This window comes from Tachypleus tridentatus, chromosome 10 (genome assembly GCF_004210375.1).
Source record: "Tachypleus tridentatus isolate NWPU-2018 chromosome 10, ASM421037v1, whole genome shotgun sequence".
Classification (NCBI taxonomy): Eukaryota; Metazoa; Arthropoda; class Merostomata; order Xiphosura; family Limulidae; genus Tachypleus; species Tachypleus tridentatus.
In genome coordinates, this window is record NC_134834.1 from 17,125,570 (window position 1) to 17,144,983 (window position 19,414).

The following is a 19,414-nucleotide window of genomic DNA, read 5'->3' on the forward strand; positions in this document are numbered from 1 at the left end:
AACGTTTGTTCGTCGTTTAGTTCCCAAAGTATCTCTCTGAATCTGAGATTCGAAACCCTGTAATTTATTTGCGTTTCATCACGAATTCATATTTAACTGGTGTAGATTTACCACGTTATTCCCTTCTAGTTCTATCTCAACTGTATGCCTGTGTGACAGCGCTAAGTTTAATGACGTATAACGTTAAAGTCTGGGATTCGATTCTTTTCAGTGGGCATAGATGATATCCAAGCGTAACCTTGTTCCAAGTAAACAATCCCAAATTGTATCATTAATACGTTTAAATCATCTTCCAAACTGCTGTGGTCCAGTATGGCCAGGTGGTTAGGGCACTCGATTTGTAATCTCTGTGTTGCAGGTTCGAATCTCCGTCACACCAAATATGTTCGCCATTTCAGCCATGGGGGCGTTATAATGCGATGGTCACTCCAACTATTCGTTGGTAGAAGAGTAGCCTATGAGTTGGTGGCTAGCTTTTTTCTATCTAGTCTTACACTGCTAAATTAGGGACGGCTTGTCCTCGTGTAGCTTTGCTCGACATTCAAAAAAGAACAAACAGTTTCTTTTGTCATATTTACTATTTTAATGTTGTATTCATTAAAGAAACTCTTTATTCGCACGCAAACCAAGGATTTATTGGATGGATTGTTATTTGAAATCCCCTATAGTGAGTAAAATGTAGATTGTGCAGCTTTAGGCTTAATAACAAACAAGGCAAATCTACTTCATAACTTCACCTCACTTGAAGTCTAGCAAGGATCTTCAGTGAATTCCAATACGACTTCCAGTTAAAAGGTTAATAGGAATTCATTTGTAAACTTATTATTTAGGCCCGGAATGGCCTAACGCGTAAGGCGTGCGACTCGTAATCCGCGGGTTCGCGCCCGCGTCGCGCTAAACATGCTCGCCCTCCTAGCCGTGAGGGTGTATAATGTGACGGTCAATCCCACTATTCGTTGATAAAAGAGTAGCCCAAGAGTTGGCGGTGGGTGGTGATGACTAGCTGCCTTCCCTCTAGTCTTACACTACTAAATTAGGGACGGCTAGCACAGATAGCCCTCGAGTAGCTTTTCGCGAAATTCCCAAACAAACAAACAAACAAACAAAACAATAAACTTATTAATGTAGAATAAAAAAATAAATTATTTGCATTAATGAGATATCTGTTATAAATTGTCTTTTGGTGAGACGTGTACAAAGATTTACCTTTTCTTTCTTTCCTTTAAACTAGATATTAATTGAGAATAATAAAAAATGAACAAATATTGATGACTTTAAAATCCAAAGTATTACTGAAAACCTGTTTGCAAAAGAATCATGTGTGATTTTTTTTTCCTCCTGTGATTATGACAATGTTCAAAATAACAAGTGTTTTTCTTATAGCAAACCCTCATCAGGCTACCTGCTCAGCCCACCGAGGGGAATCGAACCCCTGGTTTTAGCGTTGTAAATATGCAGACATACCGCTGTAATAGCGGGGTGCGTTTAAAATAACAACGAAGTTAATTAACAGTGTTACTGGAGAGTATAATTTATAAATTCTGTACCAGTATTGTCTCTGGAATATCAATTCGAATAGATGCTACACTTGCATTCAATAGTCTGAAATATTGTGAAATTGAAATAAGAACCTCACGTTTTGCATTTGCAGTAGAGAAAAACCAATAAACTACAGCGTGCGTTTCATTCAAGTTGATTTTGACATATGTGTCTGTAAAAAGGAGGATCCGAAAATAATTATGTCATTTTAACAGTTGTTTGACCAAATCCTATAATTTGCTGTCTCAATCGGGCACTTTCTGTCATTTGATATATTACAGTATATGTGCCTGTGTGTCCGATATTGTAACTTAAAAATATGTAAATGTTTTTAGCGTGTTAAAACGTATTTGGTTATGTGTCTATTTTACGACCGAAAGTGTTTACATCTGTGATGCATAGTTTGTTTATTTTGCATCACATATAGATTGAGAAAAACGTAATATATCTTGCTATATTTTTATTTAGAATATTCAAGGAATATCCCCGCAACCAGAGCTTTTACATCATGATTGGACCGAGCCCTGTGACGTGCCTTCAGCGCGTGACAACACGACTGTGGTGCGCGAGCGGAACAGAGTGATAATTCTTAATGTGAGGTCAGTCTTTTTTGTTTTAAAGTTAAGTTAGTACAGAATATTTTCATAGTTTCACCGTCTTAACAGTCTCCGTTTGTTTTTTATTTGTCTTCCAATCTTTGCGCAAAAAGTATTTCCGTTGCAATTAACGGAACTGGAATTTGCTTAGGCCCTAGGTAGCAGTAAACCCTTACCGATCATTTAACGGTTCTCGGTATGTTCAACCAATCGCAAGATATTTTACGGATGACTACGAGCTTTGGATATTTTTCTTAATTATTGGGATAGAGGTAGTAAAATTTTGATTGGGCTAGTAGATTCGAATTTAGCATAACTTAGGTTAGGCCTAACTTATGCCTATACTGTCTTTTCAGTTTGTTTGTTTTTATTATGGGCCATCGCCATTATTCGTATAACACTTCAAAGTTTTTAAACACGTATTCGAAACCAGTCCTTTTTTATTCATGCCACCGTACACATCAATCGCTGAAATTCGTTAACATTCGCTCAATTAACCCTAACGAATACGGAAAAATAGTAGATACGACAGTCGAGAATTTAGCACACAATGAAATACATAAACAGAGCATGCGTGAGAATTTATTTCCTGTCTTATGTCTAAACGTACTAACCAAGGCTGTGAATGTTGATATGTTTTAATTAGTCGTCGAGTTTCGTTCAGAAAGAGAGACAGAACGTATTTAATAATCTATTCACAAATGGCTAATCAAAATTCGACATAAATAAAAACACAGCTTTAATTAATCACGTGGTCTGTGTCAGTTTCACAACATGCTATATATACAGAAATTGAAGTTTGGGAATTTTTTATTTATATATCAAGAACTTAAATATGTATATAAAATTAAAACTCTAAATATAAAATATGTTTTGATGCCAAATTTATTGTTATACTGGAATAATAAAACAATCTAATTACATTTGGAATGTAACTATATTATATGTCGTGACATGCAAGTAGCGTAGGAAACGTGGGGGGGGGCACTCCTTTTAATTTTTACCAGTAAAAATGTAGGAAAATTACTCTCGGGAAAAGCAGGAGGACACATACAATTTAATCCAGAACCCAAGAACTTCTAGAACCCAAAGACTAGCTCCAGAAACCCATCCGTAATGGATGTATCAGTGTCTGACATTCTGATGCTTCGCTTGGTCAAATAGACATTGCTCACCTCCAACTTTTAACTATTTACATGAACACCTTGGTATACCCATAACGAGCACGTTAAGTCAAACCTGGGTTAAGTGAATCGGGGATCAACACTCAAATATGACCACCTTATGTCACCGTCATAAGGGTCTTATGTCTTATCTATGCACTGAACTAATACATTAAACAATTTCCTTTAAATATTATCACTGTTTAATCTACTGAAGTTGAGATTATTTGCTTTTGTTAATTTCATTTTTAGTTGAAATGTAATTAATCAAATGGTTCACTTTCAGGACGTTGGACGTCGTGGATCAGTTTCATATATCAACCAGTGTGTTGGACTACATTTCTATGCTCGTACTGGGGGAGCATGGTGTGTGGGTATCGATCAGAGGGTCCCCCCTCATTCAGCTGTGGACTTGAACTCCTTAACGTGCAGACTTCTTTACGACGTCAGAGAGAACAGATATCCGAAGGCCCCCAGAAAAGTAGGTCGTACTGAAAAATTACTCATTGGAAAATTTATTATAGAGATGTCTAGCAATTCATAATTTCACAGATTATGTTGTTGGTATTTTCCTTCGGATATTGATGTTTATTATTCTAGAATTAAAAGTAAATCTAATTAGTTGGCCACAATCTTGTTTACTAAACCAAAGTTGTAGGGATATCACACTTGTAAGATTATCATTCAAATTTATATCATCGGAACCCCCCCCCCCCTAAATAAACTTCCTTCCAACGAATGTTAAGTTGATTGTTGTGATTCATATTTCCTCAGTGTTTTCTTTGAATTATCTCACAGTTTTGAATGGATTGTACCATCAAGTGGTATTTTAATACCAAATCATATGTGCAGCTAATTGTTGTAGGATAATTATGAACATGGTAAAATAACAATATAAATTGAAAGTGTTGTCTTTTGGTTCATTGTGGTATTTTGAGGTAATTGTGTTATTTATACGACGCGTCTTGCATTTTTATATCTTCTATTGCCTTCTGTTAGTAGCACTAACCTTGAGAATTGTAATAGTGATATAATTCCATGTTCGATCCGCAGATAAAAGCAAAAGAGGAAGACAATTTTGCATGTTTTCGCTATAAGAAACTTTTATCTATTTTGCTTCGTCTGACCTTCTCTTATGTTTTTCTTGTTGTATTTTCTCTTCCGTCATTTGTTTCTCTCACCAGTTTCAGACTTCCCTTGTTCGATTCCCGTCTCTACTTATTTCATTTTTATTTTTGTTATTGTATTTATATGTTCACTTTCTCCAGCTGATTCTAAGTCACGTGTCATTTCCTCTTTTCTAATTTGACTCCCAGACGGTTCACTCAAACTCTCACAGCGCCCACTGACGGCGAGCTATAACACTAATTGTTGTCTGTGTCCAAGAAACGAATATTTCAGTTAACACGTTGTAATAACTTTCGCTAACGTAAGTACACGCCTCCAGTAACAGCGGTAATCGTCAAACATTGACACTTTGGTAATATTACGCCATAGCAATGAGTTCTTTCTTTTTTTTTTTTTTTGCAGGGAAGCATTTATTAATCTGTTGGATTAACAACAAAATGATGGGTAAGGTCGTATGTCTGCTTTGCAAAATCTCAGCCAAAGGTTACGCACGTGCATAGCTTTCGCTACTGGTTTGTTTCTGGGAAAATTGTCATATTACAAAAATTAATTCGGTTATCAGTTCGGAGCAAAAAAAAAAAAACAGTATTGAGGTTATATCGTGATTTTTTTTCTCTCACAAGATGTGTATCATCGTCACGAATTTTAAGCTGTCACCTTCCACGACTAGTGTTCTACCAACTAACATATTGGTCACCGTTTTAGCAATTCAAACTACAACACTGTTATTCATTTATAAATAAGGCTTAGCTTCAGTGCCATGGGTTGGCCCCCTTTCGGCGTAAATGCAGTAATTTATTGAGGTCAAGCAAAAATGTAACCATTAGGAACAAAGTTGTTGACAAACTGGGAAATGTTTGATAAAATGTAACCATCAGGAACGAAGAAAGTTGTTGAGAAACTGGGAAATTTTTGACAAAATGTAACCGTTAGGAACGAACAAAGTTGTTGACAAACTGAGAAATGTTTGACAAAATGTAACCATTAGGAACAAACAAAGTTGTTGACAAACTGGGAAATGTTTGACAAAATGTAACCATTAGGAACGAACAAAGTTGTTGACAAACTGAGAAATGTTTGACAAAATGTAACCATTAGGAACGAACAAAGTTGTTGACAAACTGAGAAATGTTTGACAAAATGTAACCATTAGGAACGAACAAAGTTGTTGACAAACTGGGAAATGTTTGACAAAATGTAACCATTAGGAACGAACAAAGTTGTTGACAAACTGAGAAATGTTTGACAAAATGTAACCATTAGGAACGAACAAAGTTGTTGATAAACAAGGAAATGTTTGACAAAATGTAACCATTAGGAACAAACAAAGTTGTTGACAAACTGGGAAATGTTTGACAAAATGTAACCATTAGGAACGAACAAAGTTGTTGACAAACTGGGAAATGTTTGACAAAATGTAACCATTAGGAACGAACAAAGTTGTTGACAAACTGGGAAATGTTTCACAAAATGTAACCATTAGGAACGAACAAAGTTGTTGACAAACTGAGAAATGTTTGACAAAATGTAACCATTAGGAACGAACAAAGTTGTTGATAAACAAGGAAATGTTTGACAAAATGTAACCATTAGGAACAAACAAAGTTGTTGACAAACTGGGAAATGTTTGACAAAATGTAACCATTAGGAACGAACAAAGTTGTTGACAAACTGGGAAATGTTTGACAAAATGTAACCATTAGGAACGAACAAAGTTGTTGACAAACTGGGAAATGTTTGACAAAATGTAACCATTAGGAACGAACAAAGTTGTGGACAAACTGGGAAATGTTTGACAAAATGTAACCATTAGGAACGAACAAAGTTGTTGACAAACTGGGAAATGTTTGACAAAATGTAACCGTTAGGAACGAACAAAGTTGTTGACAAACTGGGAAATGTTTGACAAAATGTAACCGTTAGGAACGAACAAAGTTGTTGACAAACTGGGAAATGTTTGACAAAATGTAACCATTAGGAACGAACAAAGTTGTTGACAAACTGAGAAATGTTTGACAAAATGTAACCATTAGGAACAAACAAAGTTGTTGACAAACTGGGAAATGTTTGACAAAATGTAACCATTAGGAACGAAGAAAGTTGTTGATAAACAAAGAAAAGTTTGACAAAATGTAACCATTAGGAACGAAGAAAGTTGTTGATAAACAAAGAAATGTTTGACAAAATGTAACCATTAGGAACGAACAAAGTTGTTGAGAAACTGGGAAATGTTTGAGAAAATGTAACCATTAGGAACAAACAAAGTTGTTGACAAACTGGGAAATGTTTGACAAAATGTAACCATTAGGAACGAACAAAGTTGTTGACAAACTGGGAAATGTTTTACAAAATGTAACCATTAGGAACGAACAAAGTTGTTCACAAACTGAGAAATGTTTGACAAAATGTAACCATTAGGAACAAACAAAGTTGTTGACAAACTGGGAAATGTTTGACAAAATGTAACCATTAGGAACAAACAAAGTTGTTGACAAACTGAGAAATGTTTGACAAAATGTAACCATCAGGAACGAACAAAGTTGTTGACAAACTGGGAAATGTTTGACAAAATGTAACCGTTAGGAACGAACAAAGTTGTTGACAAACTGGGAAATGTTTGACAAAATGTAACCGTTAGGAACGAACAAAGTTGTTGAGAAACTGGGAAATGTTTGACAAAATGTAACCATTAGGAACGAACAAAGTTGTTGACAAACTGAGAAATGTTTGACAAAATGTAACCATTAGGAACAAACAAAGTTGTTGACAAACTGGGAAATGTTTGACAAAATGTAACCATTAGGAACGAAGAAAGTTGTTGATAAACAAAGAAAAGTTTGACAAAATGTAACCATTACGAACAAACAAAGTTGTTGACAAACTGGGAAATGTTTGACAAAATGTAACCATTAGGAACGAAGAAAGTTGTTGATAAACAAAGAAATGTTTGACAAAATGTAACCATTAGGAACGAACAAAGTTGTTGAGAAACTGGGAAATGTTTGACAAAATGTAACCATTAGGAACAAACAAAGTTGTTGACAAACTGGGAAATGTTTGACAAAATGTAACCATTAGGAACGAACAAAGTTGTTGACAAACTGGGAAATGTTTGACAAAATGTAACCATTAGGAACGAACAAAGTTGTTGACAAACTGGGAAATGTTTGACAAAATGTAACCGTTAGGAACGAACAAAGTTGTTGACAAACTGGGAAATGTTTGACAAAATGTAACCGTTAGGAACGAACAAAGTTGTTGACAAACTGGGAAATGTTTGACAAAATGTAACCATTAGGAACGAAGAAAGTTGTTGATAAACAAAGAAATGTTTGACAAAATGTAACCATTAGGAACGAACAAAGTTGTTGACAAACTGGGAAATGTTTTACAAAATGTAACCATTAGGAACGAACAAAGTTGTTGACAAACTGAGAAATGTTTGACAAAATGTAACCATTAGGAACAAACAAAGTTGTTGACAAACTGGGAAATGTTTGACAAAATGTAACCATTAGGAACGAACAAAGTTGTTGACAAACTGAGAAATGTTTGACAAAATGTAACCATCAGGAACGAACAAAGTTGTTGACAAACTGGGAAATGTTTGACAAAATGTAACCATTAGGAACGAAGAAAGTTGTTGATAAACAAAGAAAAGTTTGACAAAATGTAACCATTAGGAACAAACAAAGTTGTTGACAAACTGGGAAATGTTTGACAAAATGTAACCATTAGGAACGAACAAAGTTGTTGAGAAACTGGGAAATGTTTGACAAAATGTAACCATTAGGAACAAACAAAGTTGTTGACAAACTGGGAAATGTTTGACAAAATGTAACCATTAGGAACAAACAAAGTTGTTGACAAACTGGGAAATGTTTGACAAAATGTAACCGTTAGGAACGAACAAAGTTGTTGACAAACTGGGAAATGTTTGACAAAATGTAACCATTAGGAACGAACAAAGTTGTTGAGAAACTGGGAAATGTTTGACAAAATGTAACCATTAGGAACGAACAAAGTTGTTGAGAAACTGGGAAATGTTTGACAAAATGTAACCATTAGGAACAAACAAAGTTGTTGACAAACTGGGAAATGTTTGACAAAATGTAACCATTAGGAACGAAGAAAGTTGTTGATAAACAAAGAAATGTTTGACAAAATGTAACCATTAGGAACGAACAAAGTTGTTGAGAAACTGGGAAATGTTTGACAAAATGTAACCATTAGGAACAAACAAAGTTGTTGACAAACTGGGAAATGTTTGACAAAATGTAACCATTAGGAACAAACAAAGTTGTTGAGAAACTGGGAAATGTTTGACAAAATGTAACCATTAGGAACAAACAAAGTTGTTGACAAACTGGGAAATGTTTGACAAAATGTAACCATTAGGAACAAACAAAGTTGTTGACAAACTGGGAAATGTTTGACAAAATGTAACCATTAGGAACAAACAAAGTTGTTGACAAACTGGGAAATGTTTGACAAAATGTAACCATTAGGAACGAACAAAGTTGTTGAGAAACTGGGAAATGTTTGACAAAATGTAACCATTAGGAACGAACAAAGTTGTTGAGAAACTGGGAAATGTTTGACAAAATGTAACCATTAGGAACAAACAAAGTTGTTGACAAACTGGGAAATGTTTGACAAAATGTAACCATTAGGAACGAAGAAAGTTGTTGATAAACAAAGAAATGTTTGACAAAATGTAACCATTAGGAACGAACAAAGTTGTTGAGAAACTGGGAAATGTTTGACAAAATGTAACCATTAGGAACAAACAAAGTTGTTGACAAACTGGGAAATGTTTGACAAAATGTAACCATTAGGAACGAACAAAGTTGTTGACAAACTGGGAAATGTTTGACAAAATGTAACCATTAGGAACGAATAAAGTTGTTGACAAACTGGGAAATGTTTGACAAAATGTAACCATTAGGAACGAACAAAGTTGTTGAGAAACTGGGAAATGTTTGACAAAATGTAACCATTAGGAACAAACAAAGTTGTTGACAAACTGGGAAATGTTTGACAAAATGTAACCATTAGGAACGAACAAAGTTGTTGAGAAACTGGGAAATGTTTGACAAAATGTAACCATTAGGAACAAACAAAGTTGTTGACAAACTGGGAAATGTTTGACAAAATGTAACCATTAGGAACGAACAAAGTTGTTGACAAACTGGGAAATGTTTGACAAAATGTAACCATTAGGAACGAACAAAGTTGTTGACAAACTGGGAAATGTTTGACAAAATGTAACCATTAGGAACGAACAAAGTTGTTGACAAACTGGGAAATGTTTGACAAAATGTAACCATTAGGAACGAACAAAGTTGTTGACAAAATGTAACCATTAGGAACGAACAAAGTTGTTGAGAAACTGGGAAATGTTTGACAAAATGTAACCATTAGAACGAAGAAAGTTGTTGACAAACTGGGAAATGTTTGACAAAATGTAACCATTAGGAACGAAGAAAGTTGTTAACAAACTGGGAAATGTTTGACAAAATGTAACCATTAGGAACGAACAAAGTTGTTGAGAAACTGGGAAATGTTTGACAAAATGTAACCATTAGGAACGATCAAAGTTGTTGACAAACTGAGAAATATTTGACAAAATGTAACCATTAGGAACAAACAAAGTTGTTGACAAACTGGGAAATGTTTGACAAAATGTAACCATTAGGAACGAACAAAGTTGTTGACAAACTGAGAAATGTTTGACAAAATGTAACCATTAGGAACAAACAAAGTTGTTGACAAACTGGGAAATGTTTGACAAAATGTAACCATTAGGAACGAACAAAGTTGTTGACAAACTGAGAAATGTTTGACAAAATGTAACCATTAGGAACGTACAAAGTTGTTGACAAACTGGGAAATGTTTGACAAAATGTAACCATTAGGAACGAAGAAAGTTGTTGATAAACAAAGAAATGTTTGACAAAATGTAACCATTAGGAACGAACAAAGTTGTTGACAAACTGGGAAATGTTTGACAAAATGTAACCATTAGGAACGAACAAAGTTGTGGACAAACTGGGAAATGTTTGACAAAATGTAACCATTAGGAACGAACAAAGTTGTTGACAATCTGGGAAATGTTTGACAAAATGTAACCGTTAGGAACGAACAAAGTTGTTGACAAACTGGGAAATGTTTGACAAAATGTAACCGTTAGGAACGAACAAAGTTGTTGACAAACTGGGAAATGTTTGACAAAATGTAACCATTAGGAACGAACAAAGTTGTTGACAAACTGAGAAATGTTTGACAAAATGTAACCATTAGGAACAAACAAAGTTGTTGACAAACTGGGAAATGTTTGACAAAATGTAACCATTAGGAACGAAGAAAGTTGTTGATAAACAAAGAAAAGTTTGACAAAATGTAACCATTAGGAACGAAGAAAGTTGTTGATAAACAAAGAAATGTTTGACAAAATGTAACCATTAGGAACGAACAAAGTTGTTGAGAAACTGGGAAATGTTTGAGAAAATGTAAGCATTAGGAACAAACAAAGTTGTTGACAAACTGGGAAATGTTTGACAAAATGTAACCATTAGGAACGAACAAAGTTGTTGACAAACTGGGAAATGTTTTACAAAATGTAACCATTAGGAACGAACAAAGTTGTTCACAAACTGAGAAATGTTTGACAAAATGTAACCATTAGGAACAAACAAAGTTGTTGACAAACTGGGAAATGTTTGACAAAATGTAACCATTAGGAACGAACAAAGTTGTTGACAAACTGAGAAATGTTTGACAAAATGTAACCATCAGGAACGAACAAAGTTGTTGACAAACTGGGAAATGTTTGACAAAATGTAACCGTTAGGAACGAACAAAGTTGTTGACAAACTGGGAAATGTTTGACAAAATGTAACCGTTAGGAACGAACAAAGTTGTTGAGAAACTGGGAAATGTTTGACAAAATGTAACCATTAGGAACGAACAAAGTTGTTGACAAACTGAGAAATGTTTGACAAAATGTAACCATTAGGAACAAACAAAGTTGTTGACAAACTGGGAAATGTTTGACAAAATGTAACCATTAGGAACGAAGAAAGTTGTTGATAAACAAAGAAAAGTTTGACAAAATGTAACCATTACGAACAAACAAAGTTGTTGACAAACTGGGAAATGTTTGACAAAATGTAACCATTAGGAACGAAGAAAGTTGTTGATAAACAAAGAAATGTTTGACAAAATGTAACCATTAGGAACGAAGAAAGTTGTTGATAAACAAAGAAATGTTTGACAAAATGTAACCATTAGGAACGAACAAAGTTGTTGAGAAACTGGGAAATGTTTGACAAAATGTAACCATTAGGAACAAACAAAGTTGTTGACAAACTGGGAAATGTTTGACAAAATGTAACCATTAGGAACGAACAAAGTTGTTGACAAACTGGGAAATGTTTGACAAAATGTAACCATTAGGAACGAACAAAGTTGTTGACAAACTGGGAAATGTTTGACAAAATGTAACCGTTAGGAACGAACAAAGTTGTTGACAAACTGGGAAATGTTTGACAAAATGTAACCGTTAGGAACGAACAAAGTTGTTGACAAACTGGGAAATGTTTGACAAAATGTAACCATTAGGAACGAAGAAAGTTGTTGATAAACAAAGAAATGTTTGACAAAATGTAACCATTAGGAACGAACAAAGTTGTTGACAAACTGGGAAATGTTTTACAAAATGTAACCATTAGGAACGAACAAAGTTGTTGACAAACTGAGAAATGTTTGACAAAATGTAACCATTAGGAACAAACAAAGTTGTTGACAAACTGGGAAATGTTTGACAAAATGTAACCATTAGGAACGAACAAAGTTGTTGACAAACTGAGAAATGTTTGACAAAATGTAACCATCAGGAACGAACAAAGTTGTTGACAAACTGGGAAATGTTTGACAAAATGTAACCATTAGGAACAAACAAAGTTGTTGACAAACTGGGAAATGTTTGACAAAATGTAACCATTAGGAACGAACAAAGTTGTTGACAAACTGGGAAATGTTTGACAAAATGTAACCATTAGGAACGAACAAAGTTGTTGAGAAACTGGGAAATGTTTGACAAAATGTAACCATTAGGAACGAACAAAGTTGTTGAGAAACTGGGAAATGTTTGACAAAATGTAACAATTAGGAACAAACAAAGTTGTTGACAAACTGGGAAATGTTTGACAAAATGTAACCATTAGGAACGAAGAAAGTTGTTGATAAACAAAGAAATGTTTGACAAAATGTAACCATTAGGAACGAACAAAGTTGTTGAGAAACTGGGAAATGTTTGACAAAATGTAACCATTAGGAACAAACAAAGTTGTTGACAAACTGGGAAATGTTTGACAAAATGTAACCATTAGGAACAAACAAAGTTGTTGAGAAACTGGGAAATGTTTGACAAAATGTAACCATTAGGAACAAACAAAGTTGTTGAGAAACTGGGAAATGTTTGACAAAATGTAACCATTAGGAACAAACAAAGTTGTTGACAAACTGGGAAATGTTTGACAAAATGTAACCATTAGGAACAAACAAAGTTGTTGACAAACTGGGAAATGTTTGACAAAATGTAACCATTAGGAACGAACAAAGTTGTTGAGAAACTGGGAAATGTTTGACAAAATGTAACCATTAGGAACGAACAAAGTTGTTGAGAAACTGGGAAATGTTTGACAAAATGTAACCATTAGGAACAAACAAAGTTGTTGACAAACTGGGAAATGTTTGACAAAATGTAACCATTAGGAACGAAGAAAGTTGTTGATAAACAAAGAAATGTTTGACAAAATGTAACCATTAGGAACGAACAAAGTTGTTGAGAAACTGGGAAATGTTTGACAAAATGTAACCATTAGGAACGAATAAAGTTGTTGACAAACTGGGAAATGTTTGACAAAATGTAACCATTAGGAACGAACAAAGTTGTTGAGAAACTGGGAAATGTTTGACAAAATGTAACCATTAGGAACAAACAAAGTTGTTGACAAACTGGAAATGTTTGACAAAATGTAACCATTAGGAACGAACAAAGTTGTTGAGAAACTGGGAAATGTTTGACAAAATGTAACCATTAGGAACAAACAAAGTTGTTGACAAACTGGGAAATGTTTGACAAAATGTAACCATTAGGAACGAACAAAGTTGTTGACAAACTGGGAAATGTTTGACAAAATGTAACCATTAGGAACGAACAAAGTTGTTGAGAAACTGGGAAATGTTTGACAAAATGTAACCATTAGGAACGAACAAAGTTGTTGACAAACTGGGAAATGTTTGACAAAATGTAACCATTAGGAACGAACAAAGTTGTTGACAAACTGGGAAATGTTTGACAAAATGTAACCATTAGGAACGAACAAAGTTGTTGACAAAATGTAACCATTAGGAACGAACAAAGTTGTTGAGAAACTGGGAAATGTTTGACAAAATGTAACCATTAGGAACGAAGAAAGTTGTTGACAAACTGGGAAATGTTTGACAAAATGTAACCATTAGGAACGAAGAAAGTTGTTAACAAACTGGGAAATGTTTGACAAAATGTAACCATTAGGAACGAACAAAGTTGTTGAGAAACTGGGAAATGTTTGACAAAATGTAACCATTAGGAACGATCAAAGTTGTTGACAAACTGAGAAATATTTGACAAAATGTAACCATTAGGAACAAACAAAGTTGTTGACAAACTGGGAAATGTTTGACAAAATGTAACCATTAGGAACGAACAAAGTTGTTGACAAACTGAGAAATGTTTGACAAAATGTAACCATTAGGAACAAACAAAGTTGTTGACAAACTGGGAAATGTTTGACAAAATGTAACCATTAGGAACGAACAAAGTTGTTGACAAACTGAGAAATGTTTGACAAAATGTAACCATTAGGAACGTACAAAGTTGTTGACAAACTGGGAAATGTTTGACAAAATGTAACCATTAGGAACGAAGAAAGTTGTTGATAAACAAAGAAATGTTTGACAAAATGTAACCATTAGGAACGAACAAAGTTGTTGAGAAACTGGGAAATGTTTGACAAAATGTAACCATTAGGAACAAACAAAGTTGTTGATAAACAAAGAAATGTTTGACAAAATGTAACCATTAGGAACGAACAAAGTTGTTGACAAACTGGGAAATGTTTTACAAAATGTAACCATTAGGAACGAACAAAGTTGTTGACAAACTGAGAAATGTTTGACAAAATGTAACCATTAGGAACAAACAAAGTTGTTGACAAACTGGGAAATGTTTGACAAAATGTAACCATTAGGAACGAACAAAGTTGTTGACAAACTGGGAAATGTTTGACAAAATGTAACCATTAGGAACGAACAAAGTTGTTGACAAACTGGGAAATGTTTGACAAAATGTAACCATTAGGAACGAACAAAGTTGTTGACAAACTGGGAAATGTTTGACAAAATGTAACCATTAGGAACGAACAAAGTTGTTGACAAACTGGGAAATGTTTGACAAAATGTAACCATTAGGAACGAACAAAGTTGTTGAGAAACTGGGAAATGTTTGACAAAATGTAACCATTAGGAACGAACAAAGTTGTTGAGAAACTGGGAAATGTTTGACAAAATGTAACAATTAGGAACAAACAAAGTTGTTGACAAACTGGGAAATGTTTGACAAAATGTAACCATTAGGAACGAAGAAAGTTGTTGATAAACAAAGAAATGTTTGACAAAATGTAACCATTAGGAACGAACAAAGTTGTTGAGAAACTGGGAAATGTTTGACAAAATGTAACCATTAGGAACAAACAAAGTTGTTGACAAACTGGGAAATGTTTGACAAAATGTAACCATTAGGAACAAACAAAGTTGTTGAGAAACTGGGAAATGTTTGACAAAATGTAACCATTAGGAACAAACAAAGTTGTTGAGAAACTGGGAAATGTTTGACAAAATGTAACCATTAGGAACAAACAAAGTTGTTGACAAACTGGGAAATGTTTGACAAAATGTAACCATTAGGAACAAACAAAGTTGTTGACAAACTGGGAAATGTTTGACAAAATGTAACCATTAGGAACGAACAAAGTTGTTGAGAAACTGGGAAATGTTTGACAAAATGTAACCATTAGGAACGAACAAAGTTGTTGAGAAACTGGGAAATGTTTGACAAAATGTAACCATTAGGAACAAACAAAGTTGTTGACAAACTGGGAAATGTTTGACAAAATGTAACCATTAGGAACGAAGAAAGTTGTTGATAAACAAAGAAATGTTTGACAAAATGTAACCATTAGGAACGAACAAAGTTGTTGAGAAACTGGGAAATGTTTGACAAAATGTAACCATTAGGAACGAATAAAGTTGTTGACAAACTGGGAAATGTTTGACAAAATGTAACCATTAGGAACGAACAAAGTTGTTGAGAAACTGGGAAATGTTTGACAAAATGTAACCATTAGGAACAAACAAAGTTGTTGACAAACTGGGAAATGTTTGACAAAATGTAACCATTAGGAACGAACAAAGTTGTTGAGAAACTGGGAAATGTTTGACAAAATGTAACCATTAGGAACAAACAAAGTTGTTGACAAACTGGGAAATGTTTGACAAAATGTAACCATTAGGAACGAACAAAGTTGTTGACAAACTGGGAAATGTTTGACAAAATGTAACCATTAGGAACGAACAAAGTTGTTGACAAACTGGGAAATGTTTGACAAAATGTAACCATTAGGAACGAACAAAGTTGTTGACAAACTGGGAAATGTTTGACAAAATGTAACCATTAGGAACGAACAAAGTTGTTGACAAACTGGGAAATGTTTGACAAAATGTAACCATTAGGAACGAACAAAGTTGTTGACAAAATGTAACCATTAGGAACGAACAAAGTTGTTGAGAAACTGGGAAATGTTTGACAAAATGTAACCATTAGGAACGAAGAAAGTTGTTGACAAACTGGGAAATGTTTGACAAAATGTAACCATTAGGAACGAAGAAAGTTGTTAACAAACTGGGAAATGTTTGACAAAATGTAACCATTAGGAACGAACAAAGTTGTTGAGAAACTGGGAAATGTTTGACAAAATGTAACCATTAGGAACGATCAAAGTTGTTGACAAACTGAGAAATATTTGACAAAATGTAACCATTAGGAACAAACAAAGTTGTTGACAAACTGGGAAATGTTTGACAAAATGTAACCATTAGGAACGAACAAAGTTGTTGACAAACTGAGAAATGTTTGACAAAATGTAACCATTAGGAACAAACAAAGTTGTTGACAAACTGGGAAATGTTTGACAAAATGTAACCATTAGGAACGAACAAAGTTGTTGACAAACTGAGAAATGTTTGACAAAATGTAACCATTAGGAACGTACAAAGTTGTTGACAAACTGGGAAATGTTTGACAAAATGTAACCATTAGGAACGAAGAAAGTTGTTGATAAACAAAGAAATGTTTGACAAAATGTAACCATTAGGAACGAACAAAGTTGTTGAGAAACTGGGAAATGTTTGACAAAATGTAACCATTAGGAACAAACAAAGTTGTTGACAAACTGGGAAATGTTTGACAAAATGTAACCATTAGGAACGAACAAAGTTGTTGACAAACTGGGAAATGTTTGACAAAATGTAACCATTAGGAACGAACAAAGTTGTTGAGAAACTGGGAAATGTTTGACAAAATGTAACCATTAGGAACGAACAAAGTTGTTGACAAACTGGGAAATGTTTGACAAAATGTAACCATTAGGAACGAACAAAGTTGTTGACAAACTGGGAAATGTTTGACAAAATGTAACCATTAGGAACGAACAAAGTTGTTGACAAACTGGGAAATGTTTGACAAAATGTAACCATTAGGAACGAACAAAGTTGTTGAGAAACTGGGAAATGTTTGACAAAATGTAACCATTAGGAACGAAGAAAGTTGTTGACAAACTGGGAAATGTTTGACAAAATGTAACCATTAGGAACAAACAAAGTTGTTGACAAACTGGGAAATGTTTGACAAAATGTAACCATTAGGAACGAACAAAGTTGTTGAGAAACTGGGAAATGTTTGACAAAATGTAACCATTAGGAACGAACAAAGTTGTTGAGAAACTGGGAAATGTTTGACAAAATGTAACCATTAGGAACAAACAAAGTTGTTGACAAACTGGGAAATGTTTGACAAAATGTAACCATTAGGAACGAAGAAAGTTGTTGATAAACAAAGAAATGTTTGACAAAATGTAACCATTAGGAACGAACAAAGTTGTTGAGAAACTGGGAAATGTTTGACAAAATGTAACCATTAGGAACGAATAAAGTTGTTGACAAACTGGGAAATGTTTGACAAAATGTAACCATTAGGAACGAACAAAGTTGTTGAGAAACTGGGAAATGTTTGACAAAATGTAACCATTAGGAACAAACAAAGTTGTTGACAAACTGGGAAATGTTTGACAAAATGTAACCATTAGGAACGAACAAAGTTGTTGAGAAACTGGGAAATGTTTGACAAAATGTAACCATTAGGAACAAACAAAGTTGTTGACAAACTGGGAAATGTTTGACAAAATGTAACCATTAGGAACGAACAAAGTTGTTGACAAACTGGGAAATGTTTGACAAAATGTAACCATTAGGAACGAACAAAGTTGTTGACAAACTGGGAAATGTTTGACAAAATGTAACCATTAGGAACGAACAAAGTTGTTGACAAACTGGGAAATGTTTGACAAAATGTAACCATTAGGAACGAACAAAGTTGTTGACAAACTGGGAAATGTTTGACAAAATGTAACCATTAGGAACGAACAAAGTTGTTGACAAAATGTAACCATTAGGAACGAACAAAGTTGTTGAGAAACTGGGAAATGTTTGACAAAATGTAACCATTAGGAACGAAGAAAGTTGTTGACAAACTGGGAAATGTTTGACAAAATGTAACCATTAGGAACGAAGAAAGTTGTTAACAAACTGGGAAATGTTTGACAAAATGTAACCATTAGGAACGAACAAAGTTGTTGAGAAACTGGGAAATGTTTGACAAAATGTAACCATTAGGAACGATCAAAGTTGTTGACAAACTGAGAAATATTTGACAAAATGTAACCATTAGGAACAAACAAAGTTGTTGACAAACTGGGAAATGTTTGACAAAATGTAACCATTAGGAACGAACAAAGTTGTTGACAAACTGAGAAATGTTTGACAAAATGTAACCATTAGGAACAAACAAAGTTGTTGACAAACTGGGAAATGTTTGACAAAATGTAACCATTAGGAACGAACAAAGTTGTTGACAAACTGAGAAATGTTTGACAAAATGTAACCATTAGGAACGTACAAAGTTGTTGACAAACTGGGAAATGTTTGACAAAATGTAACCATTAGGAACGAAGAAAGTTGTTGATAAACAAAGAAATGTTTGACAAAATGTAACCATTAGGAACGAACAAAGTTGTTGAGAAACTGGGAAATGTTTGACAAAATGTAACCATTAGGAACAAACAAAGTTGTTGACAAACTGGGAAATGTTTGACAAAATGTAACCATTAGGAACGAACAAAGTTGTTGACAAACTGGGAAATGTTTGACAAAATGTAACCATTAGGAACGAACAAAGTTGTTGAGAAACTGGGAAATGTTTGACAAAATGTAACCATTAGGAACGAACAAAGTTGTTGACAAACTGGGAAATGTTTGACAAAATGTAACCATTAGGAACGAACAAAGTTGTTGACAAACTGGGAAATGTTTGACAAAATGTAACCATTAGGAACGAACAAAGTTGTTGACAAACTGGGAAATGTTTGACAAAATGTAACCATTAGGAACGAACAAAGTTGTTGAGAAACTGGGAAATGTTTGACAAAATGTAACCATTAGGAACGAAGAAAGTTGTTGACAAACTGGGAAATGTTTGACAAAATGTAACCATTAGGAACAAAGAAAGTTGTTGACAAACTGGGAAATGTTTGACAAAATGTAACCATT

The 19,414-nt window shown here is 34.1% G+C and overlaps 1 protein-coding gene and 1 long non-coding RNA gene across 2 annotated transcripts in view; both read left to right on the forward strand.

The window, feature by feature from the left end:
• Positions 1–19,414, forward strand: part of LOC143227975 (uncharacterized) — a 187,627-nt gene that overhangs the window by 127,967 nt on the left and 40,246 nt on the right. The window lies entirely within an intron of this gene.
• Positions 2,038–3,783, forward strand: LOC143228805 (uncharacterized). Its single transcript, XR_013015460.1, has 2 exons — positions 2,038–2,138; positions 3,585–3,783. It is a non-coding gene; the product is annotated as an uncharacterized LOC143228805 (long non-coding RNA).